Source organism: Cupressus sempervirens, chromosome 10 (genome assembly GCF_028749045.1).
Source record: "Cupressus sempervirens isolate cs-2001-9-10 chromosome 10, ASM2874904v1, whole genome shotgun sequence".
NCBI classification, from domain to species: domain Eukaryota; kingdom Viridiplantae; phylum Streptophyta; class Pinopsida; order Cupressales; family Cupressaceae; genus Cupressus; species Cupressus sempervirens.
The window spans coordinates 14,234,586-14,261,177 of record NC_143127.1 but is presented as its reverse complement, the minus strand read 5'-3'; the positions used below and the strand labels follow the sequence as shown (position 1 = coordinate 14,261,177).

At 33.1% G+C, this 26,592-nt stretch overlaps 1 pseudogene across 1 annotated transcript; it reads right to left on the bottom strand.

Moving 5' to 3' along the window:
• Positions 1–17,188: 17,188 nt before the first annotated feature.
• On the bottom strand, positions 17,189–18,972 carry LOC149532326 (putative anthocyanidin reductase; annotated as a pseudogene). Its single transcript, XR_016356855.1, has 6 exons — positions 18,759–18,972; positions 18,512–18,669; positions 18,217–18,420; positions 17,980–18,139; positions 17,653–17,858; positions 17,189–17,559 (listed from the first exon to the last, which is right to left on the bottom strand). The product of XR_016356855.1 is annotated as a putative anthocyanidin reductase (transcript).
• Positions 18,973–26,592: the final 7,620 nt, after the last annotated feature.

Sequence of the window (26,592 nt, the reverse complement as noted above, 5' to 3'; positions counted from 1 at the left end):
AGGACTTGGAAAATAAAGAAGGTTTGAAGCATTCATTAATTAGTGAGGGGCAAACTATGAATATTGTCTCCCAAGATGTGGAGTTTTCCTCCCAAGATGAGGAGGATCTAGTCTGGAATATGGTAAACAAAGATGAATCTAAGGAAGAGGCTGAGAACTTGAAAAAGCTTGGAAATAGAGTAAAGTCTACATTGAAGAGACATAGTTGTAATAGAAAAAGTTTGTCTTTCATTTTTAATGTTAATTTGCAAGTCCCAAGATTTGAGTCACAAAGTGACAAGAAAAATACTTTCATGGTTGAAATGAAGATATTGGGAAAGAAAGGCAATATTTTCAAAAGGGATTACAAGAAGAAACATGAGCAAGCAAAAATCTTGGACTAAACTCTACAGGAAAATGTTAGTGAAGATTTCATAATGGAGACTATAATGGAAGTTCATTCTAATAAGCTTGGAAACAAATTAGACTCTTCTGCAGATGTGGACATGCTAAGCGTAGGGAAAAATAACATGGGGCCAATAGGTGAGGTAGTAGAGAAAGTTGCTCCAATGGCTATGCTACAAGTAGAACCACAAAAAAAAAAAAAAACTATAGAAGCCTTAGAGGTGGGAGATAGAGTAAGAGAGTCCCCTAAAGTTGTGAAGTTTTGCAAAACATAGTTTGTTGATGCCATTATAGAGAAGAAGTCTCTACCACAAATTGAAAATAATATAAAGAAAGAGTAGTTAAAACTAGTTCTAGACCTTGACAAGACCAGTGAAGATGAGGAAATAAATGATATGGAGAATGACCCTAATGTGAGCAATGTGTCAAGGCTTTTTACAACATGGAGCGTGCCAAATATGAAGAAGGCTACAAAAAGGCATAATGATGTTTATTTGGGAGCAATAAGAGAGCCTCTCCCATGTGAGTATGAGAACAGTAATGCATATTTACATGGCTATCAAAAGATAAAATGGAAGATAATGTGTTAGATGATGCAAATGGAAAGAACAGCTTCAAGGGTTTGGGATTTATTTTTGAAAGGAAAATATTATAAGTCCTGTTAATTCTGACTTAACTTGGAGAAAAACAATAAGAACTATTTGTGAACAGTTTTTAGTAATATTAAAATCATGTATTTTTATAGATTGATGTTTTTTTTCAATTAAAATGAAAGAGAGTAGTATTGTGGATAGTATTATGGTTGGGTTTCAAGTGGGAGAATGTTGAAGATGAAACCCAATAGTCATTGAGTCTTTTGGCTCTTCGTATTCTAGATAATGCTATTGTATATGTCTATAAAATAATGTTGATTATTGCATTGTAAGTTGTGGAGAGTTTTATCTTTGAAACAATGATTAATAAAAGTATTTCTCTGTTTGAAGAGTGGATCATAAATTTGTGTCAATTTTGAATCTCTATTTTAATTTGTTCTTTGATATTTTTCACATGCCTCTGTTATAATTTCATGGGTAATAATATTGATGGGTTTTGATACAACACTTGTGGCAGTGCATGTTTTGATGGAGGGCAGAGTTTAAAAATGCCCTCATTTGAATAGAGCGGGCATTTGATAGAGAAGTGTTCAAAGATGCTTCGATTATAGATCTCTCTCTTCTATATTCTCCTCATATTATTTTGTCATCACAAGAGGATAGTGGAAACACCATTTAGGATAAGGATTTATGAAAATTAGTCTAATAAAAGTATGTTTTGATTAGGTAAAAATAGGTTTGAAGGGGACTCGAAACCCCAAAAAAAAAGGAGCCAAAGTAATGAGTTGGTTTTAAAGGGACCAACAACTCAAATAGTCAAAGAAGAATTCAAAGGTTTTCTTTACATGGACCAACAACCAACAAATAAACAAAATAGCAGTAACCAAAAGTTCAAAAAGAACCCAAAAAAAACTTAGATTAATTAATTTATAGCACTGGAAAAGATAGTACCTAAGACAACAACTTCTTTAAGAGAATCATGAGCATTCTTCAAAGGAATTTGGAGGTTAGCTTTCTTAGTGCTCTATCTGGTCCTTCTACTCAGACCACCAACCAGTGGCAGAGCTTAACCAATCGAATTGGCTTCATCCAGAGAAACATTCCCAATGGAGGTAGCAACAACCAAGATGGATGAAGTAACATCTTGCATAATCATCTCACTATACTTAATCAATTTTTTAGGGAAAATTGATACTCTTGGAGTTTGGTTGGGGTGTTCCCAACCAAAGAATCCAGCTCCCCCCTCTTCTTACATTCCTCATCTAGCTTCACTTGTAATAAAAGAAACTTTTCCTGCAAAGAAGAAATTTACAAGTGAAGTTTTTTGATTTCATTATACATCCAGTTGTCCATCATCACCCTTTAAATCCTAAGTATCCTCAAAATCCACAATCTATTGAATCTTATCCTTTTGGTCTTGGGTTGTGGTCTTTGGCTCATTATCAGTACTAGGATCAATGTCACCATTGTCATGCCCAGTTTTTCTTGAACAAGACACACACATGCAATAATAATATTCAATTTTATTTCTCAGAAATAATTTAAGAAATAATTAAACTAGAATATATATTCACAAAATTGAAAATTTCTTTTGAATATTATAATCATAATTTGGATCCTTACATCAATTTACAATTTTACAAGAAGATCTACTTCTGATATTTTACATTTCATAACTTTTGCAAATGTGCATAAATAAATCATCTTCAAATCTTCAATAGAAAGTGAAAATCCTCCAAGCTTTTCTTTAGTACATATCCTTTTAGAAAACCTGTACAAAACAACCCTGTATACCATGGAGAACTCACCTCCCAACCTAGGTCTCTAAGAAACCACCCACCAAGCTTGGAGAACTAAGACCAATCGGGTAACAATCAAGCACTCACAAATAAATCAACAATACAAGATACAACATTTAACACCCTTTTGAGCTTACACAATAGGTTACCAGAGGAACCAATAGAATGCGTGAAGGTGTGCCTAAAACCCTGAGGAGAAGCCAAATATAGAAAACCAAATTTTCCTTCATAAGGCATACCAAATAAATACCAACTCTCACAAACTTTCTCCCCTTATCACCACCAAAGTGCATAACAAAGTACTAGCACATGCAACCCATACTACATGCTTATCCCTCTTCCTTCTAGGGAAGAGACTCTACACTCAGGAGATAGGCCCAACTAACCCCTTCACCCTAAAGGCCACTTCTTCCCTCCCAAGGGTGAGTGATGTCCTTCCACACCCATAACATCACACTCTCAAAATCAAATGAAAATAAGGAAATAGAAATTCATCCACAACCAGCAATACCACAGGGACAATGAACAACACACATATGCATCTGTAGTGAAATTTACACATCTTTTATTCAAAAAAACAATACAACACATAATTTCCAAAACATGGCAAAAGCTCCAACCTTTCTCCAAGCTATGGTAAATGACCCGATTTGAGAAGAGCCCTATATCCTTCCTTGATCCAATCTCCAAAAACCAAAAATCCCTAAAACTAGAGAGTGGGTGAATGTCCCCTCTATTTTCCAATTTTCCTCTAAAAGAATAACATTCCTAAATTTTCTCCATCATAAAAGAGAACAAACACTTCAACTCCACCTAAGTTTCCCTATTTGGTTGGAATTATCAACTCACTAGAGATAAGGTAGGAATTTTGGGTAAAACTTCTTCCATTTTCGCAATACTTAAGAAATGGGATTTTACAAGTGTTAGAAAAGAGATTTTAACTCCAGTAAAGCCAAAATTAAAGCCCTAACATATAGTACTAACATTTAGGTAACTTAATTTCACTAAAAGAACACACTAAGACTCAAACAAAGCCCGCTAAAATCACCCTAAACTTGGAATCCAAAATTTAATTTAATTAAAACTTTCATAAGATATTTTTATGCAAGGGGATGAAAACTTAAACATTTCTAACTGGTTAGGAATAAGGTTGGGTGTCTTTTACCAATGATTCAACCTGACTTGCCACTAAACACATAACAACGCAAGTGTCAAGTGACACTATAAATATACATTTAACATTACGAGTGGCAAATCAATTTTCACAAAAATAAATCTAATCTAAGACATCCATTCACATTATGTTGACAAAGTAAAATACTTAACAATGAGGTTAAGATCTCTTCATTAGATCTAACCTTGGCAATCTCAATTAATACAAAGTTATAGTCTTGGTTCTCCATGTTACCATGCATATTTCCTGCACACTCAAACTACATATCAATAGTCCAAGATAAATAAAACATATGCATATATAAATCCTCAATCAATTCTATATTCATAATTGAATCAAAACATAAGGCATTCCTCAATTGAATAACATTTTTTTCCATTTCTAACCATTGTGCATATATAATACAATCATTATTGAACTAAACATGACCTGACTCTTTTGCACATTTCATGATTTTCATACATATATACAATCCATCTAGCATTTATAGTCAAACATAATTTCCTACTCATTAATAAAATAACCAACCAAATACATGAATGTAACTAATCATCAAGCATCATAAATAAGTTCTAACATCATAAATGATTACCATAAAATAAACAATCGAAAATAAGTCCAACATGTAACAAGTTGTCAAGATATAGAGTATTTGAAACGTAAATAAAGTGTTATACTATGATATGTTGGGCCAGGGTGAAGCCTCACAACCATGGTCACATTGGGCCTAAGAATCAGTAGTATTCATAGGATCATGGGAAAGGGTAGTGTTAACAAGGGAGATCTCAATACACACCAAGTCCAGTTCTGCTTATTCGGGCTTAAAATTCCATCTCTTTCATTATTACTGGTCTCCTTATCTACAAGATGACCTCATTCACAAAATTCCCACTATCATCTTTGGTGATAACATCCTTCACCTCTAGAATAGAGTTGTTTCTTTTTATTCTTTTACATTTAGAGGAAGGGACATTATCCATAACATTAGCCTTAATGGAAGAATGCTTACCTCTCTTGCTGAAAATACTAGGTGAGGAAAGTGGAGAGTCTTGGGCTAAGATATCATCTAGGCTAAGATCAATATCCTTGTTCGTAGAAGAACACTCATCACTCATAGTCTAAACAGTGTCATCAACTGGGGGATCATCAACAACCTCCATATCATTGGATTTCTGATTAGAGTCTATTTTCATTGCTAGAGCCTGCTTGCTGCTACCTTTGCTTTTCCTCAAAGAGTCACCAATAAAAGTATTTTATGGTATACACATTTTAGATTTTGTAGGAATATATACTTTGTTCTATTCTAGAAAATAGCCACATCTAGTATTTAGAGGACACCGATAGAGTGCTTGCCGTCCAATTTATTAGTATATATTGTGTTTGATCTAATTTAGATGTAATCTTTCTTGCCTATCAATGCATTCATGTGTTTTATGTAATGAAACCACAAACAAACCCTTTAGAAATAATCAATACTTTACATTCACGGTAAACTCTGACCATGTAAATTTTCATCAAATGTCTCTTATTACAAAAGTATTCCTATGGGATAATTGGCAAAACCATTTGTGACAATTAAACTGCTTTATTGTTCTTCCTACTATATTACTATCAAGATTCAAATCTTATTTATTGGAAATAAGATTTTTATTTAAGACATTATAGATCTAGATTTTTAAAAAATGATTTCTTAAAAATAAAACCATTGCACCCAAAATATTCATATGGAAAAAAATAATGTATACATATTTACTCACATCACATATATTTTTTCTACTATGTGTTGAACCAAGGCTTTGATAGGGAACATAATCCATTCTCCATTGATTTAAATGAATATAGTAAAATGATAGTTGTAGACCTTAGAGCTACAATAGTATTCTCAAAAATATCATTCTTTAGATACAATATAAAATAATATAACAATTTAAAACAACAAAGCTTGGGTATCCATTAGTAAATTAAGGGCAAATGAATAATGAAACTCATTGTATGCTAAAGTTATTAGTTGACAAGTAGATGTTTACAATAATTTAAAAACAAGATTTAAAGCACCTAACAAGTATATGTTTACAATAATTTAAAAATAAGATTTAAAGCACCTAACATGTTTGCCAAAATGTCACACAGTGATGTAATTCTATCTTGAATCTTTAGCTAAAAGTTTTTCCAACCTAAATTGAAATTGACAAAATTATATAAAATAATGCAGTTTGGAAAGCTTACTTTCTAGCCTTTTGGAATCATATAACCATCATAGGGAAGATATATTATGAAATTGCAAAGTCCTCCAAGCACCAGAGGAAACACTTGCAAAGTCTCTCGACCAACTTTCCATGTATATTTCATGGCTTTCAAATCATTCCATGCGATTCATTTCCCCTAACTTTTCCCTCTTATCTATCCAATTACTTTGCTTTATGCAAAATAGAAAACGTAATAATTAATGTTATAAACTAAGCTAGATCTTCTCTCATAAACAATAGTTATAGCATCACAGGTCCCAGATTTATCCTTCATCTAGATTTTTCCCCAAATTAAAGTTGATATATATCCAGTCTAATGATAGAGTATCCAAAAAGGCCCTGGAGATCCCCTAACCATGTGCATGATGGGGTATGAACAATGCATATTTATTTTCCAATTATGTGCATAATGAGGTATAAATAATGTGTATCTATTTTCCAAATTTTTCTTAAAAAAATGAAAGGAGAATATTTTTCATGGTATTAAATTATAATATTTCTATCATATTTCAATTATGTAATTATTGACTTAAATCTCATGAGTAGTGAGACACATGAACATGAGCACATCTCTTATGAGAATGAATGATTTTTTTAAACATCTGAGTGATCTAATAGAGATGAAACATCATGAATCTTTCCTATATTACTCAATTTCAAATATACTTAGCTAATCATTTAAACCACACTAATGTTCCCCATGACACGATACTAACAAAAAAAAAAGATATAATATTATTTTCCTTAAAATAGGTTGTTTAAAATCTGAAATTACCACTATATCTATAATGCCAGATTTACCTTTGGTCTAAATATTTTTTCCCACACCAAAGATGGCATATCTATTTTAATAACAATGTATAGGCCAAGAGGCCTTGAAAATTTCCTTTCCAAGTGCATACATTTTTCCAATTAACACAGGTATGAACCTTGTAAATTTGTTCCCATAAATATATGAAGAAATATGTAAGAGTGACTAATCTTTGGATAAGGTTTTATTGCCTATTATATTTTTACTACCTCAAATTCAAATATTTCATCTTTCAAATTGAGGGCTTGATGTTAGGATAAAACCACAGGTAGAAATAAAAAACTACATGCAAATATAACCAATAACAGAAAATAATAGATCACACAAAAATGAACACAAGGCACCAAGTTTTAACGTGGTTCACCCAATCCCTGGGCTGCGTCCACCAAACTGCAAGTCCAATATTATTACAATCTAGTGATTACAACCTTATTACAATCCGTAATCCCTTACAGCTCATTACCGTTGCAAGAAGCAATTTCGCATCACAACATAATGAAAATACCTAACCCTAAACCCTTTTATACAAGTATTTTATGCCATTTTAGGGTTACAACATGTCAACCATATGTCAGCTACAATGTCGGCCATGGCCCAAAAAAAATTTTGAACCCCAAGAATTTATGAAGTATGTACAATACTTCCTTGATCAGTCACCACAACCTAACAATCTCCCACTTGGGGACTAATCAGGCTCCACACTAAACAACAATCTCCCACTTGGAGATTGATCCTATAGCAATACCACTACCACATGGGACTCCCACTGAATCAAACCACCCTGGACTCTATTGTTCTTTTATTCATGTTCAGTCTAGAAGACCAACCAAAACTGAAGAGGAGTTCAACTTTTCCCTTGTTACAACCTTTGTCAACATATCTAATGGATTGTCATTTTTATGTATATTCTCCAGCTTTAATTGTCCATCCTCCAAAACTGACCAAATGAAATGGTACCACAATTGTATGTGTTTGGTCTTAGAATGCAAAGCTGAATTCTTTGCAAGATGAATGGCACTCTGACTATCTATGAAAAAATAATTATCATTCTGAGGATGTCCCAATTCTTCTAAGAAGAACTGAAGCCATATCATCTCCTTGGCTACATTTGTAGCAGCAACATACTCTACCTCTGTAGTGGATAGAGCATTAATCTTCTGTAACCTAGAAACCCAGCTCACGGCTACCCCACCAACAGTAAAGACATAACTTGTAGTACTCTGCCTGGTATCAATATCCCCTACCAAATCTGAGTCAACATAGCCCTGTAAATTAGTAGTAGAGCCCCCAAAGTGTAAACACTTATTGGATGTGCCTCTCAAATATCTGAGAATCCATTTGACTGCATTCCAATGCTCAATTCCTAGATGACTCATATACCTGCTAACGACTCCCACTGCATGTGCAATATCTGGCCTAGTGCATACCATAACATACATCAAGCTTCCTACAACTGAAGCATAGGGTACCTTGGACATCTTATCTTCCTCTTCTTGTGTCTTGGGACACATCTCCTTAGTCAACTTCAAATGACCAAGTAAAGGTGTGCTGACAGCTTTAGCATTCTCCATAGAGAAACGTTGCAACACCTTCTCAACATAATCAACCTGAGATAGTGTCAATGTTCTGTTCTTCCTATCTCTGCAAATCTTCATACCAAGGATTTTTTTTTTCCCCCAAATCCTTCATAGCAAATGCATGTGCTAACTGGCATTTTAGCCCCTTAATATGATCCATGTTAGACCCAACTACAAGCATATCATTAACATATAAGCATAAAATAATGTAGCTATCATCATCCAACCTCTTAAAATAAACACAATAATCTAAATGACACCTGTTATAGCCATGCTCATGCATAAACCTATCAAATTTCAGATACCATTGCCGAGGTGCTTGCTTCAAGCCATATAAACTTTTCTTCAATTTGCACACTAAGTTCTCCTTACCTTTGACCTCAAATCCCCATGGCTGAGCCATATATATTTCTTCATCCAGATCACCATGAAGGAAGGTTTTTTTTACATCCAGTTGCTCTAAATGCAATCTTCAGTAGCCACGAGACTTAAAACAATATGGATAGAAGTCATTTTAACAATAGGAGAAAATATCTCATCAAAATCAATTCCCTTTTTCTGTGCAAATCCTTTTACAACTAACCTAGCCTTAAATCTTTTCTTACCTCCTTCCTCTTCTTTCAACCTGTAAACCCACTTATTCTATAAAGCCTTTTTACCTAAAGGCAACTTGCACAAATCCCATGTCTTATTCTTCAACAAAGAGTCCATTTCATCTTTCATTGCAGACTCCCACTGAATCTTAGTATCCGCTTGTACAACTTCATCATAACTTTCAGGTTCACCAGCATCAGTAAGTAAAATAGAATACAAAGAGGGAGAAAATCTTTGTGGAGGTCTAATTTGCCTCGTTAACTGTCTAACATTCACTAGTGTGTGTGGTATTTTTTGTTGCGGTTGTTGCACATTATAAGGAATGGCTGGAACATCAACTTTTGGAGTATCATCCGACACTACATAATCATCTTCTTTCTTCTCATGTTGCTGCAACAAATCTTTGTACAAAACTTTCTCATTGAATATGACATCCTGGCTTCTTACAAATTTATGATTTTCAAAATCCCAAAGCCTATAACCAAATTCGTTAATGCCATATCCAAAAAAGACACATTTCTGTGATTTAGCTTCTAGCTTGGTTCTATTTTCAGAGTCTATATGAGCAAAAGCTTCACAACCAAAGGTCTTGAAAAAATAATAACTCACCTTCTTACTAGTCCATGCCTCCTCTAGAATACCATAGCCCAAAGGAGTAGAGGGACCTTTATTAATAAAATATATAGTATTATTGATAGCCTCCACCCACATGTGTAAGGGCAACCTAGCATGCAACCTCATGCTCCTTGCACACTCCATTATAGTCTTGTTCATGCGTTCAGCCACTCCATTTTTCTGTGGAGTCCTTGGAATAGTTTTCTATCTAAAAATACCATTAGTGGAGCAATAATCTTCAAATTCATGACTGCAATACTCACCACCATTATCAGATCTGAGACATTTTAATTTCTTACTAGTCTCATTTTCAACCAAGCATTTCCATTTCTTAAAAGTTTGAAATACATCAGATTTCTGTCTAAGAAAATAAACCCATACTTTTCTAGTTGCATCATCAATAAATGTAAAATAAAAATGAGAGCCACCAAGGGAAGATACCTGAGTCGGTCCCCATACATCTGTATGCACAAGCTCTAATATCTCCTTTTTGTTTTCCTTCCTAGTCTTTACAAAACTCACTCTCTTTTGTTTTCCATACACACAACTTTCATAGAAATCCATATTAACACATTTCAGACCTGGTAAAACTTTCTTTGAATGAAGTACTTTCATACCTTTCTCACTCATGTGCCCAAGTCTGTTGTGCCACAACGTTGTATCAGAATCTACAGCAGCTATTTGTACTCCCTGCTCAACTGCAGCAATTGTTCCTGAACATTCATTTTTCTCTGAAACAATCAAAGTAGAAGGAACAATATGACCTGTACAAAGATATAAGGTGCCTACTTTCACACCTTTTGCTACTACAAGGGAACCTTTTGAAACCTTCCAATTTTTATCATTAAAAGTAACTACACAACCCTCATCATCAAGTTGCCCTGCTGAAATTAAATTTCTACTTAGCCTTGGAACATGTCTTACCTCATGTAGTAGCCAATGATTCCCATTCTGCAACTTAATCTTAATTTTTCCCTTTCCAATAATCTGACAAGGTTCATTATCCCCCAAATAAACAAGCCCAAAATCCCCTTTGACATAATCAATGAAATAACCTCTATGAGGTGTAGCATGAAATGAAGCACCAAAATCTAAAACCCATGAATCATCAATGCTTTCTAAAGACAAAAGCAAAGCATCCTCTTCGGATTTGTTACTTACCACATATGCCTCCTTGTCTCCATCTAATCTATCTCCTTCATTTTTCTTTCGATTCCAGTAATCTTTCTTTTTATGACATGGTTTCCCACAGTACCAATAGTTGTTCGGTCCTCTCGATTGAGACCTTTTCCCTTTTGACTTTCCTCTTGATTTCCCACGATTTCTAGAGTTACTTCCTCTCTCAGTCATTCTACCCCTGCTTTGTGCATTCAAAGCACTTCTTGATGTAGATCCACCTGAGGATTTTCTACAAGTTTCCTCACTCAAAACAACACTGATCACATCATCATATTTTAGGGTACTAGATCTAGGAATAGAATTACTCACCGCCATTACCAAGCCATTCCAGCTTTCAGGCAAAGAACACAAAATCAAGAGAGCCCTAATTTCTTCATCAAAATTGATACCCATAGAAGATAACTGACTAGTAATAGTATTAAACTCATTTAAATGATCTACAACAGATCCACCTTCTGCCATTTTCATATTAAATAAATGCTTCATGAGAAATACATTGTTTGAAGCAGAGTGCTTTTCATATAGTGTCACTAGGATTTTCATCAACTCTTCTGTCATCTTCACTTTTGTAATATTAAATTCCATTGATGGTGCCAAGCATAATCGAATGCTTCCAAGTGCCTTTCTATCCAAAAGATCCCATTCATCATTTGACATAGATCCCTGATTCTTGGCTTTGCCTTCCAACAGCTTCCATAAATCCTTCTGATAAAGATAGTTTTCCATTTGCATCTTTCATAACTGGAAGTTCTACCCATTAAACCTATCAACCCTCAGCTTACCCTCATCTGCCATCGCTCCCACTCAACCGTGAGACTTTCCTACAGAGGATAATTGAAAGACAACCTTGCTTTGATACCACTTGTTAGGATAAAACCACAGACATAAATAAAAACTACTTGCAAATATAACCAATAACAGAAAATAATAGATCACACATAAATGAACACAAGGCACCAAGATTTAATGTGGTTCACCCAACCCCTGGGCTACATCCACCAAACTGCAAGTCCAATATTATTACAATCTAGTGATTACAACTTGATTACAATCTGTAATCCCTTACAACTCAATACTGCCACAAGAAGCAATTTTGCATCACAAAATAATGAAAATACCTAACCCTAAACCCTTTTATATAAGTATTTTATGCCATTTTAGGGTTACAACATGTCGGCCATATGTCGACTACAATGTCGGCCACGACCCAAAAAAAAATTTGAACCCCAAAGAATTTATGAAGTATGTACAGTACTTTCCTGATCAGTCACCACAACCTAACACTTGAGATATGTTGTGAATTCATTTTTTAGTCTTATAGCTAGTTCATAGCTATTCTCAATATACAATTCTACATTTTTTTATGAATATTAGGAACAAGGGGTAACCTAATATAATAGTTTTGTGTATTTTGACTATAACTTGATAGTCAATCCTATATCAATGAGTTTATTTGATACAACTATCATATTAATATTCTCCAATGATATAGTTCTCAATACTCATTGAGAAAATGCTTTATCTAATTCTAGATCATGAATAAAGCTACAAAGTTTCCTTACCATAGTGGATTTGAATTCAATTTTTGAGGTAGTATTTTAGTCTCGTGTAAACTACCAAGTATTTTTAAGTCAATAGTGGTTTCCTAGATGAATCTTGCCAATTGATTCTTTCCTAAACTTATTATCTTTATTGGCCCCACTTTAAGATCTTCTTATGGTGCTATTCGCCATGGTGGGCATTATCATTCACAGTCACATGAAGCCTTCTTTCTTCATAAACTAGACATCAAGGCAAACTCTTTTATTTATAAGGAACTTTCCATGCACACACTTGATTCCTGTTTTCTTGTAACAATGCAATTCCAAATGAGTCATTGTTATTTATTTGGCATTCAAATTTGACTATTCTTGTAATCATTTGTCAATAGCTGCATTATTTTTGAGGAAGTGAATATTGTGTGTCGCTTGCATGTTTCCAAATTTTTCCTTGGATGGAGCACCATAAGATTTATGATTACAAACTTAGATCATAAATGGCTAATTTTTATTTTGGAACTCTAAATTTCTTGTTCATAGTTATTTTCATAAAAGAATACCAAAATCTTTAAGAAATCTTTTTAGAACATATAAAATTATAAATTTACATTGATCAAAGTTATTTTTTATTGGTAAGAATTATGAATTTTCCAACCACTGATAGTTTTCAATATAAAGAATCTCACTAGGACTATTCTCTTAAGCATTGTTAAGATCAAGCATAAGAGTTCTTTCTCCTCATCTAGAACGTTCATGGAACCTTTTAAATTATTTTTAAAAATGAAAGAAGCTTGATAACAAACCTATGAAGCTTTAAATAAATCTCATCAATAGATTTCTTAAATAAAGTTAATTAAAAACTTACAATTAAAAACATAGCATGAAAGTAGTGAATTTGACCAAACAAAACTTCTAGTTCAATTCAAATATATTAAACCTATAATAGCTATTTACCAAAGAAATAAAATTATTATTATAAGAGCTACATTGTTGCAGCTGAAGTCCCACCTATAGTGGAAAAAAAATCTGATTAGAATTTCTATGTCAATTAGAAAGGGTTTTCATATGAGATTTATTTCCATTCCTAATTTTTACAAAGAATAAAGAATAATTAATTGTTTATTTTTAAACATAATTTGTACTAATACTATTTTATTTTTTTAAAAGTAAATATAGTTGTTCAATTCTTCTTGAAATATATTTCTAAGAGAATAGGTCATTTTTTACACAATTGTATTAGGTGTTAAATTATATCCATTCATTTGCTGGAATATCACCACCGAACCATAGATGTGCTCAACAACCCTTATATCTCATTCACGCTTCTACTAAAATTCTCATGGTAATTATTATCAGCAAAACATGCATCAAGATTGTGCCTGCTAGATACATGGAGAAAAAACTATTAATTACTTTTTGTAAAAATTAGTAATTACAACTTAAAGTTCAACTTCAAGTCCCTTCTACATTGGAAAAGCCTAATTTTATTTGGACAATGGAATTGCATCAACAGTTTGAACATGCAAAAAAAAACTACTTAGAAATCAAAAAGGTTGTTCTCAAATGATACTTGAATTACTGTCTATTAAAATAGTAATTCACTTCAAAAATATCGAACCTCTTGTAAAAGGTCTTATGGAGGAGGACATCTTCCACTACATTTATTTATCCACCTAGAGTAAGGCCATAACAAAATAAAAAATTTGAGATTTTCCATGGCATGTTCAAGGTTGTAGAAATTATAGCATTGGGCCCAACAATACCTGAAAGTTGTTTTCTATTACAAACAATAATATTAATTTAAGAGAAGGAAGACAGGGGAGGACAGTGGTATTTGTCATAATTAATTGTGAAGAAAATCAATGATGTTGTTATGGTTTAAGTGACAAAATAAAGTTCAGCAAGGAGAACATATAGATTTTATACCATTCATAAGACACTCTTCTATATATAAGTATGAATAACATCCTAACTTTTCTACTTCAATTCACCTTTACCAAACCTTGTTATAGGGCTCACTAAATTCATGGGAAAATGTAAAAGTTCTTACTTTTCTCAAAGTGATTGCTAATCATTTTAAAATAATACTATTGTCTTAGAATAATCTTTTTTTATCATATTTGCAACATCTCTTGTGGATATAGTTTTATTTCTTTACATCGTTGAAATAATTTTTCACCATTTTCTGTCAAAATATATTTGTGAGCTAGCTAGGCACCTCGATTATTTTTACCAAATTGAGGACTAAAGAATCCTTAAGCTAGTGCTTGACTCTTGTAAAATGAATTGAGACAAATAACAATGTGAATGAGGTCATTAAAGAAATTTTTTAAGAGATTGTATATTTTGTATATTGTTCATTCAAGAAATCTAGAAGAATCACCCTCCATTTGATAGGCGTATAGAATGTGGTGAAAGCACATCAACAATAATTATCTAACAAAGGGGTACTACTAGAATAGTTGGTTGGACTGTTGTAGCACAACACTGTAGCACTTTGATGTTGATCAACACATTAGTAGCAACTCAACTTGCTACACCTATTCATCCAATGCCATGGCTCTTTTGCAGGGGTGGATTAGAGGGTTACAATATCAAGGAAATGATTTTTGTATCAATGAATTTCTTAGAATATGAAAGTGTTAAACATTGTTATAAATAATAAACATACTCTGAAGAGAAAACAACTATTTGGAAAGATTGTGTGCAAACAAGTGATGCAATATAATGTGATCATGTGAATACATTTTAGATTTAACTGACAGAGAAATTTTACAAGTCTAAAAGTTAAAAGAATAAATAGAAAGAGCATAGTTTAGGACTATCAAGTCACATATGTACCCAACTCATTCAGCTTAAATCATTCAATCACTTAAAGATCTAAAGGAATATGAAATAGTGTTTTGATGTTTTCAAATATTTTATCTCAATGCAATTGGACTGAATTTAGTAGTTTCCTTGAGTAGAATCAAAATTAGAACTAGACACTATAAATATCTTGTAAATTTCACAAAACCGCTAATGCTAGAGATGTAAAAAAAAATGATCCCAAACATACCTATGAGAGGACAGAGAGAAGTGTTATTAGTAAAAATAAGTTCATTCATATGCTCCACAAAAGGAACCAAGTTTCTTGTCATAGAAAGTTGAAATAAAGAGCTTCAGAGTTTAATCATAATATCTTTTATCATTTTATTTGCTAAATTTCTCACAAAATCATATTCGAACAAATTGATAATCTAAATAACCAAAGTCCATAGCTACATACAATCCTAAATTAGAACTAGAAATTCAACATAGTAAGATTAAATTTACTAGATTATACATTCAAGGCTACTAATTGCAATAAATTTATAAATTCAACTATGCAATAATTTTGTGCACCAAACATTCTAGAATAAACTTACCAAGTAAATAAAATAAGATCAAGGTTGAGAAATTTTCCAAATGAGAGTGGAAACCATTGTTTATAGCAGATTTTACAACATATTTACCTCCACTGATCCATAAGCTATTCAAGAACAAATTAATTATGGTATTGGGCTCTACCCGTGCCTTATTCAAGGTAGGTAAAATGCATTGAAACCATTCATTGTAGGTAAAATGCATTAGGATTAGCATAAACTATAGGGAGGGACAAAGAAGAATGGTCATAATAAAAAGAACATGCAACATCCATATGTGACAACTACCCTCTCAAACAGTTGCCTGGTAAAAGACATGTAATGCACATGCACACTGCATGCAAAATGAGAAAGGAATAGCATACCAAGTGGAGCATCTCTAAAATGCATATAATCGTCCACTCATATTTTTCATAGTAAATGATGAGAAATTAGGGAAAGACTACTAGCAAAATTAGCTGCAACCAATGGAAAAATAGTAAATATAATTCAAAAATCTATTTAACAATAAGAAATCTTGCTTGAGACCATAGTTTAAATTTAAAAATTTGAAGTTTGTGGAATTATCGAGGCCACAACTAATATGAAATAGTGGATTGAAAATTTTAGTCCCCACCATTAGAGGCAGTGACTCAAAATTGACTTGTAGTAAAAAATAATCAGCCTGACCATCTTTTGCAAATCTCCTATGCTCGGCAAAGTTTGTTAGTAGTTCTCTCCATCTCTTATAAAATTTATGCTTTCTCAAATGACAAAAAGGCTGGAATTTATGCTTTATTAACACGGGTTGCTTCCTTTCTTCCTGCCAAAGCAAATTGAACTATACCATTCTTTATAGGTTTGAAAACAATACAAAAATATAGTCCAAGATTGAACAAATCTTGGAATAGACTTATCCCTAACAAGATATCAGCCTAATAGAAATAGAAATTCATAACAAACAATTGTGAAAGACAAGTTAGAGCATGCAAAATATGAAAGGAAAAGGTAGGGCACGTGGACTATTGAACCAGATGTCTTAAAGAAATGTTTTTCATGGCATGCAAATATCAGATTCATAAAAAGCTGGCAACTGTCAAATTATTCTCAGTTACGTGTAGTGTTCAGCAAATGCCTTATGTTCACAAACAAAATTTTCCATATTTCTCAATAGAAAAAACAAAAACACCACCGAAAAAATCAGTGGTGACCAATCAAAAAATAAAAATTAAATAACACAATCTCACCTTAATGAAATATTTTCTACGAACATAAGCTAAAAGTACTATGAACAATTTCCTATAAACATATTACTAGATAAAAGTGATATGAAAACTTTAGTCTTCGCTTATAAATAGGCGAAACAAATAAACCAATTTACATATGATATGTGCTTGAGCAAAAGTACATTTCTACTAGAAAGAACTAGCTGAATGGCTCAATGCCGACCCCCCATGATATTCCCATGAACACGATACTGTAAGGAGAAAAGAGAATAAATGTATGCTACATCCTTCAGAAGATATTTATTTGTTTGGCACATACAATGCTATCCCTAAGAATTTCCTCCATATGATACTTGTACGAGAATCCCAGATCAAACAATTTCTTCGACGAAATTGGTACAACTACTTCTTCCTTCCCCTCATCTTCCTCCTCGTCATTCCTTTTTCACATAACATAAGAAAGATAGTAACTTGTTAAACAATTCCCCTGATTTCGAAAGAAATATAGGTTGCCTAAACATTAAATTACTTACCCAAAAGTCAATGGGATATCGTTTGCGAAAGCAGTTGAGCACGTCAGAAACGGTCACAGGATCCGAACAACACACATATCGACCTGCTGCAGATGGGTGCTCCATCAGGAAAATATGGGCACTGCATACGTCTTCCACGTGGACCAATGGTACCGATCCTACCAATTTTTTTCTGGAAACTAGGACTTGATAAAGCTCTCTGTTTCCTGAGGAATTTCCAGGTTCCAAATCACAGATCATTTATTTATGAGGAGAAAGAACCATGATTGCAGATGGAAATACAGCAAACATCAATGGAATTTCAATGTTTGGGTATAATATAGTTACCTGTGAGTGATGATAACATAACTGGAATGCTCTTGGAGATGATGGGGGTTAATGAAGGACCTCCCACCATTCCTACCAACAATGTCACTACTTCAATCTCTTCCTCTGCCCCGTATCGCAGCGCTGCTTGTTCCGCCAAAGTCTTGGACACTGCATATTTCTGAACGTAAAAAACATTTACTGTAAGATGGGCCCTTCATTAATTATTATGGAAGAAAAACATGAATGCTTGCTTACCCCGAGAAAGCCGTCTTTGCCATTGATGTAATTAAGAGGAGTCCAGCAGGATTCGTCAAGGACCTCCTTAACTTGACCCTCTTCATTCAGAGGGTAGGCTGCGACGATGGCAGATGTATGGATCACTCTCTTCACGCTCTTTGATTTCTTGCAAGATCTCAGAACGTTCAGCGTTCCGTCAACGGTAGACTGCGCAATATCGCCCTGTTTCCACTCCACTCACGCTCTCTCTCTCAATCGACTCATGCTTCAAATATATGAAGAAAATGTCTACGAAAGTGGGTAAATGAATTACCTGTACTGGATTCATAATAGTAGCCGAATTGATTACAAAATCGCAGTCTTTAATGGCGGAATCAAAGCTGCCATGTTGCAAAAGATCTGCTTTGAACAGATGCAGCCTTTCTTTGGCTCCCGGAAGGGATAGCAGATGACTAATTTTGGCAGGGTTTTCTACGGGATATTGGAAAATTAAAAAGTTAGTGTAGTTTGCGAATGAAGAAAAAGTGGGAGACGGAGGAAAAGGAGCAGTCGGGACTTACCAGGATCTGTTGAGGTAGCGTTGACTACGAAACCCCTTTGCAGCAGATTTTTGACAAGGCATGATCCCATGAATCCTGCGGCGCCTGTTACACACACTCTTTTCCTGTTATCCATCTCCTCTTCTGCTGCCGTTCTAAGATACCCAAGGACTTCTGATTTATAATTTCATGGGTAATAAGATATCATGAATTTGATGAGAAGATGCATGATGGGCTGCGGTGCATACGTGAAAAAGAAGCAACATATAAGAGTTTAATGTTGACATAAGAGTGGGTGAGTCAAGCTTTCGCCTAAACTACATTGATGTCATCCGATGCAGACATGTCTAATAGATGTCAATCAAATCAAAATAAATTGATGTAAAAATTAAATTAAATCAAATCGAACATTTCCTCTATAATTTAGATGTCTGATTTTTATTACCTTGTTTCCATTCCTATTTGAGTGTATGTAGCTTCAGCAAGTCGGTGTGCCCCGCTTGTAATCTCAGAATTGATTCCAGTTATTTTAGATCCAATTGTCAAAACTATCGTTTTCAGGCTGAAGAAGACAGTGGTAAGTGCCGTGCTTGGATTTAGATCTACTGTATCATCATCACTAGTCATACCAACTCTTATCTTATTATTAGTTCCTGCCATGGCAGTAACTATTGCCGATGCTTTTAGTTAAACAATGATTAATCAATTAGCAGATAGACCAATTACCAATCAGATTTCTTGACAGATCCATTTAATGCTAATGTTCAATCAATCAAATTTGCTCATTATTTAACGGTAATAGGTCTTTACAAAAAAATCAACAATGTTATTGGCTGATGATAGATTGACAGACAAAAAATACAACCTCCGAGGCTAGAGAAGGCACATACAATGAGGGCAACGGCTACGGTGCAACTTATTTGCACCGTCCGGCTGCCCCAACTCTGCCGCTGCCCCAACTTGCACGATTCAGATTACAATGATTACGGTTCAAATTTCCACCATCGATTAGCACCTCTAATAATCGATTTAGCAAGAAGACACATCCCTTGTATTTGGGGATCCATAAGCCCCAAGCCTCCTTTTTTTCATGGTTGAATGCAATGGAACCGCAAAGTAGCAATAAATCCACCATTTCCGTCCCACTTAGACCTCAAAAAATTATTTATTAATTTGTTATGTTATTTATATCCTTATTTGGATGGCATCTAGCAAGAGGAGTAGCACACATGTCACAATGAGAATTTTATTGGCAACTTGAACCTTGCCAGCTAAGGATATAAACTTATTTCCAAAGTAAAATAGCTTATTTTTTATTCTATTTAGAAACTATATCCACATATTAGCAAGAGAAACTCCTAGCCCAAACAAAATACCAAGATATCTAGTTAACTCTCCATGATTATGTTTCCTCCATTTATTAAGAATCCAATTTGGAGAAATGCCAGGTTGAATCATGAAATATTTTGTTTTATTATATGATAAAAGTGAACCAGAAACAACAAAATACAAACTTAAAATTCTCAAATTTTGTTCAAATTATCCTTTGAATTATGCAAGAACAACATATCAACAAAGTATGAATTGATAAGCACCTTTTTATGAGTAATAGAGATACCTATGATAAGCTTCATGTGATGTTCTTTTTGGAGGAGATGGCCCAAGGCACCAACTATGAGAACATATGAAAAAGGGGATAAGGGACAACCTTGCCTTATAGATCATTGTAACGGAAAGGAACCTGACATTGTTTTGTTGACAATAAGGTGGGCGTTGGCACTTTTGAACAACATTTCAATATGCTTTTAAATATTAGGTCCAGAGCCCAACCATTGCAACATTTTGAGAATGAAGGACCAACGAATTCTATCATATACTTAAATAAAATCTAGTTTGAATACCAAGGCATTTTACACAATTTGTTGAGCCCATTCCATGGTTTCCCAAGCTAACATTAGGTTGTCCAAAATATATCTTCCCCTTGAAATCCAAGTTTTCTTAGCTCTTACAATAACTTGGACAGTGGGTCTAATTCTAATAGCTAAGGCTTTTGCAATGGTTTTATAAAATATATTCAATAAAGTAATTGGTCTCCAACTAGAAATAGTATTCTCATTCTTCCCCTTGGGAATAAGTTTTATTAGGCCTTTATTGACATTAAGACCCAATGATCCATTTTCAAAGGTTTCTAAATAAAACATATAAAAATCATCCTTGATATGTTGCCACATGACTTGATAAAATTCAGCTAAAAGACCATCACAACCTGGGCTTTTATTGGATTTCATAGAAAATAGAGCACACTTAATTTCTTCCAAAGAAAGAATATGGCCCAAAAAAATCTATAACCTGAATTAATCATATTAGGATTACAGTCTTAGATTATAGTCTTGAATTAATCACTAATAAAAATATTAGTGATCCTAATACTTAGAAGGTAACATTCATCCTCATATATTTTATAAAATATATTTATATTAGGAGTAAAAATTAAGAATTTAGTAAATTTTGAAATTTGTAATTAATAAATAGTTAATATCATAAACAAAATTTTAAAAATTGTTTTTATTTTAAAGGTTTAAAATATAAACTATTTTTTACTTACTATAATGAGTAATTTTATCTAATTTATATTTTTTAATATAAAATTATATTTTTTCCAAAATTTTATTACTTACTAGTATCATAAATACAAATAAAACTTGTTTAAATATATTTACTTTGAAGGACTTAAAATATCTTTGATTTTGTTGGTTTGTACTCACTAACATTATTTCTCATATTTTATTTTACAAGTTAGATTATATAAAATGTTTTTATTTATTATTAACATTATTTTTACTACTCTTATAACATTATAACTTGATATATCGAAAAGATTCAACTCATTTCATTTGTCTCATAAGAAAAAAGAATTAGAAACATTATTACTTAATAAATATCATAAATATAAATAAAATTTATTTACTTTCTAGATTTTCTTTAATTTACTTCAATGTCAAAAATTATTCTACATATAAATTGTAGAATAATTTAATAAACTAAAGAACATTTTGTTATTTTAACTATTAATTTAAAATATATATTGAGATCTTCTTTACCAAATACTATATCTACATATGAATGTAGAATAATTTGATAAACTTTATTTTAAGTTATTAATTGAAAAAATATATTAAGAAGTTCTTCAAAAAATACTATATATATTTTAATACATTACTAATAATTTTAATTACTTTTAATATAAAGAATAAACTAATATATTAATTAATAACAATATTTTTAAAATAAAATTTCTACTGTTTTTGAAAACCTAATATCTATCTCTCTCTATCACAAATGTACAACTAAATTAAATTATCCACCCAATAATCAGAATTTACAAATAATCTCCTATCATTATCACTTAATGTAAGAGGCGTCACTCTTGTATAGTCTTTTACTAAATATGTTAGACTCTTGAGATAGATTTTTGGTAAAAGCAAAGAGGAAGTCATCCTTATTACTACATTTGCCCCGAGAAAATAGAGGTGGGCATTGAAACGTATAATTGACTTAGACCAACTTTTGTTTGCGCATGACAGGCAATTCCCAAAATCGTAATGCTGTACTGATATAAAATCGTCAATTAATCGTCAATTATTTATTGCTGTATAGAACATGTATAAAACGAAGTGTTGCTTGCGTGCACGGATTACAGTTTGCAGAATACGTCCAATCGATGGTGGAAATTTGAACCGTAATCATTGTAATCTGAATCGTGCAAGTTGGGGCAGCGGCAGAGTTGGGGCAGCCGCGGACGTAGCCGGTGCCGCGTGGCTTCATCTTAAATAGCAGATTGCATGGCTCTATCAATACCAAAACGTTTTATTCAATCTACAAGTCTGTCAACATCTCCAATTAAAACAAAAGTGAACCAGATATGATCATGCTTCATCAAATGTCTGCAAGGGCTAATTAATGGTCGGATTCAGATGATAATGTGCCAGGTATGGGCATGGCCTCTTATATGTTTTCCTACCATCATTTTCACTTTACAAAATTGATTAAAATGCATAGGTTCTTTTTGAATTTTAAGACGGTTTTGTAGAAGGCACAAAAGATACATATATGTTTATTAAGGAACCAATTTGAGCTTTGGCGTTGAAAACTGCCAATTCTTTAGACGCAGTCTAATTGAGCCAAGGATTAGAGTTTTCTTTTCTGGGATTTCCTCAAGAAATCTATAAGATATACACAAATCTCATTTGTAGATAGGATTTTATAAACTATTGTCAAAGATTCTCAAACACTTTTTTAGGTTTTACTTTTCCCCCTAACATTAGGGTTTGACCAACTTAGAGAAACAAGAACTCTTCGAAAAAAACTGTGCTTGGAGAGTTTTGCACATCTATACGTCTTTTGTGCAGATACAGATTGAATCTTCTAGACAGTTACCACACAAAATCTCTATAGTCATCATTTTATAGATTATGAAAATGTTTTTAAAAGTGGATTTGTTAGATTTCTTACAGTGTTTATGATGGTTTCCCACAACATTATAATTTAATTTTAATTGGTAATCGCACACATAAAGTGATATTTCATTGTTTTTCTCTATTGCAGATTCAGCTATTCTACACTTATGCATAGAAAAGGTTTCGTTGGGTTTCCATAACCCCTTCCAAACTTCTCCTCACTGCAGTTGCATTTTCTATCCATTTTTTGCGGTAAGCCCTTCTATCTCAAGCCATGTCTTTACATGAAACCAGTTTTCTCTATATATTAATTTGGAAACATATTGCCATTTGGAGCCATTTTCATTGAATTGTTCTTCATCTTGCCTCCATCTGGTTATACGAATTCTTCTACATTTCTAGATTCCTTTTCATTCTCTAGACTCTTGGCAATGTACCTAAAGGCTGATACACTCTGTGATTTCTGAGTTTCCATTCTCTTGATCATGGCAGCATACCTACACTACTACATATTTGGGTGATTAAAGACGTAAATTTAAGACGCTTTGTTTATTTTGTCTTTAATACATGTTTTATATTTAAATTATATTTTCAATTTTTAATTAGCTCAAGTTAAGACGAAACCTAAAATCACTCTCTAACTTATTCATTTTCTCTTCTTCGGGCACTGAACTCCTCGTCTGCTGCAAAATTATATGCCACAAACAAGCGGTCAGCCAGTGCAGAATCATTGAAACACAGTTATCAGCAGGATTGGTTCGATTAGGTTTATTGATTAAGGTAAATGGTGTAGGAACACTATATTTTGGATTTTCTAAAGGGGGTATATGCAACATTATATTTTCAATTTTCTATGCCCTAGCCGTCTTGGTTCTACCTCCAAACTCCTCAATTGGGTTAGAGAGAAATCTACATCTGCACTGGAAATGGGTAAGGAAAATTCCCATTTTAAATTCTGGCATGTGGATATCTTACATTTTGTTTTTATAATGCCAGTAAATACAATTTTTGAATACAGATTTACCCGTTGTTCTGTTCTATTATCTGGGTTATGCAAGATATCAAACCCCTTTACTTCATTCCTTGTAACCCCTTTTAATTTCGTTTATTGCCGCAGTTGAAACATGTATGTGGTTAGTTTTTGGGAATCCCTCTTTGTTTTTTTAGGGCTTTTTGGCCCTCGTTGGTGGTGGATCTCTGTGGCCCTTGACTCAGTTCCAACTACAGCAACAAGAGTGCGTACATGAGTCATGGATTGAAAAATAAATGGATCTATCTAAACAGTTTTATAATTTATCTCCTAGCATCACCATTTGTGTCAAGGTAGATTTGTGCATTAACTTAACTGTTATGTTTTTTTTTTTTCTATCGATAATTTGAGCAAAAGGTAGAGTTGGTTCCTCTACTAATATTATGTTTTGAAGGAAATATGTTCCTCTGTTAATAATCAATTCCCTTGTTAATAATTTGTTTTTCAAATTAGAATCGATTCCTCTATGCTCTATTTTGAGTGAAGGGATTCCTCTTCATTCCCTTGTTAATAATCTATTTTGAACGGAATCAGAAGATTGCTAGGTTTTTCAGAATCTGGAAGTGGATTGGCTGTTTATGTGTATCTAAGCATATAGATGAACTAAATGTATATATGATAAAACTGTTTGTATCTATGCATATAGTCTTGGATACACAATAAAAAGTCTGTGTGTATATGCACAGCTTCTAGTCATCTGAATTAATAAATGCATCTCATAGTTGTTTTCCCTCAAAATGTTGGTTATAGTTGTTGATTCCCCTATCCAGTGTTATCTCTACTATATTGCAGTCTGCAAGACCAGACTTAGCACATTAGTATAGTTTACTATTGCAGAATTTATTCAGTAATTTATAATACGTAGTGGCATATATCATTGATGTTATCTCTTCATGTATTACTATGAAGGTAGTTTTCTTGTCATGTTCAATAGTGATTGTAATGCCCCCGTACAATAGTGATGTCTCATGACTGTTAATGTCATGACTTGACCTGCTAATCTTTGTCATGCTGAAGCCTATATCAGGATATGTATATATGTCACTGCTTCATCCTTTACTCAATAATCCCAACCTTCCTGTTGCCGAAGAATAATACCTTCTTTAACAATACCACTCTGTATTAATAATCCTCCTTATCTTTTGTTTGATCTGCAACTATAGATCTATACATACAATATGTTCTGGGTTGTATATCACTAGAAGCTAACCATCACTCTCCTTGCTTGTATTTTGTTTGCTCCTGTTCTATCCTTATTGATGATTACGTTGATTTAATAATTTCTAATTTGGTGACTGTGTTTTTGCATAATGTCTAGGATTCTATCATCCAATGATTGAATGGTAATATATTAATGGTTACTTTAATTCTATGTATTTAATTGTTTTTTGCCTGAGTTAATTTGTGTTTCCTTTCATCTACCTCAATACTTTATTATCTCTATCTCTTTTGTCATTTCTTTGACTTCCTTAGTTGAATTTTCTACTTGATCATTCCTCTCCTGCAATACTTTTTTACTTTACATTTTCAACGAAGGGTTTCGAACATTTGGCTGTTGCCTGCAAGTGGCTATTGCAATTTAAGAAATATAAATTTTCTTTTTCATTTTTAATATCTTCTTTCCATTGCCCTGTGTTTGTGATGGGGTGTATTCAGTGAGGAAGAATATAGATTAAATATGACCTTCAAATGGACAAAGAATGTTGTCTCTTCTTTCCTTTCCATTTGCATTCCTAATACCACTCGATGCTGAATTTTTGGGTATTATTTTGTTTTAATGGTATTATGTACTTTATTGAGGATGCTACTATGAATGATCTTTATGATAACAAACGAGAGGGTTGGATCCATGGCCTGTAATTGCAACTACCATGGAATTGGCCAATACCATATAGCAGATAAGGATATATATTCTGATTGGAAAATGCAGTGCCTACTTACAAAGCGGGTTAGGTTAAAATGAATTATAATGGATCCCAAAAAAGATATTGAGATTTTTATTCTAATCATCATTCACATAGAATATACACTCAGTAACTTTTTTTAAGACAGATTGTTGCAGGATTCTTTTATTTGTTTTACGATCTAGAATATTAAATTTTTTAAAGAATTATATTGTGCAGTTAGCTTTTCCCCATCTGTGTTCTGTGATCTGGAATGGATCATTTGCCTTAAAGACCATTTGAAATCATAAACATGGAGTATGTTGTTGAATGGAAACAACGATGCATAGCTCTTTCCTATTCTTCAGTTTTCACAAATTGGATTTTGTGATGGAATCTGTGGTTTCTACCTTGAATGTTCTATGTTGTGGTTGTTTCCTTTTAATTCTACACTACCACTCTACAGTTATATGATACAAAGAAGT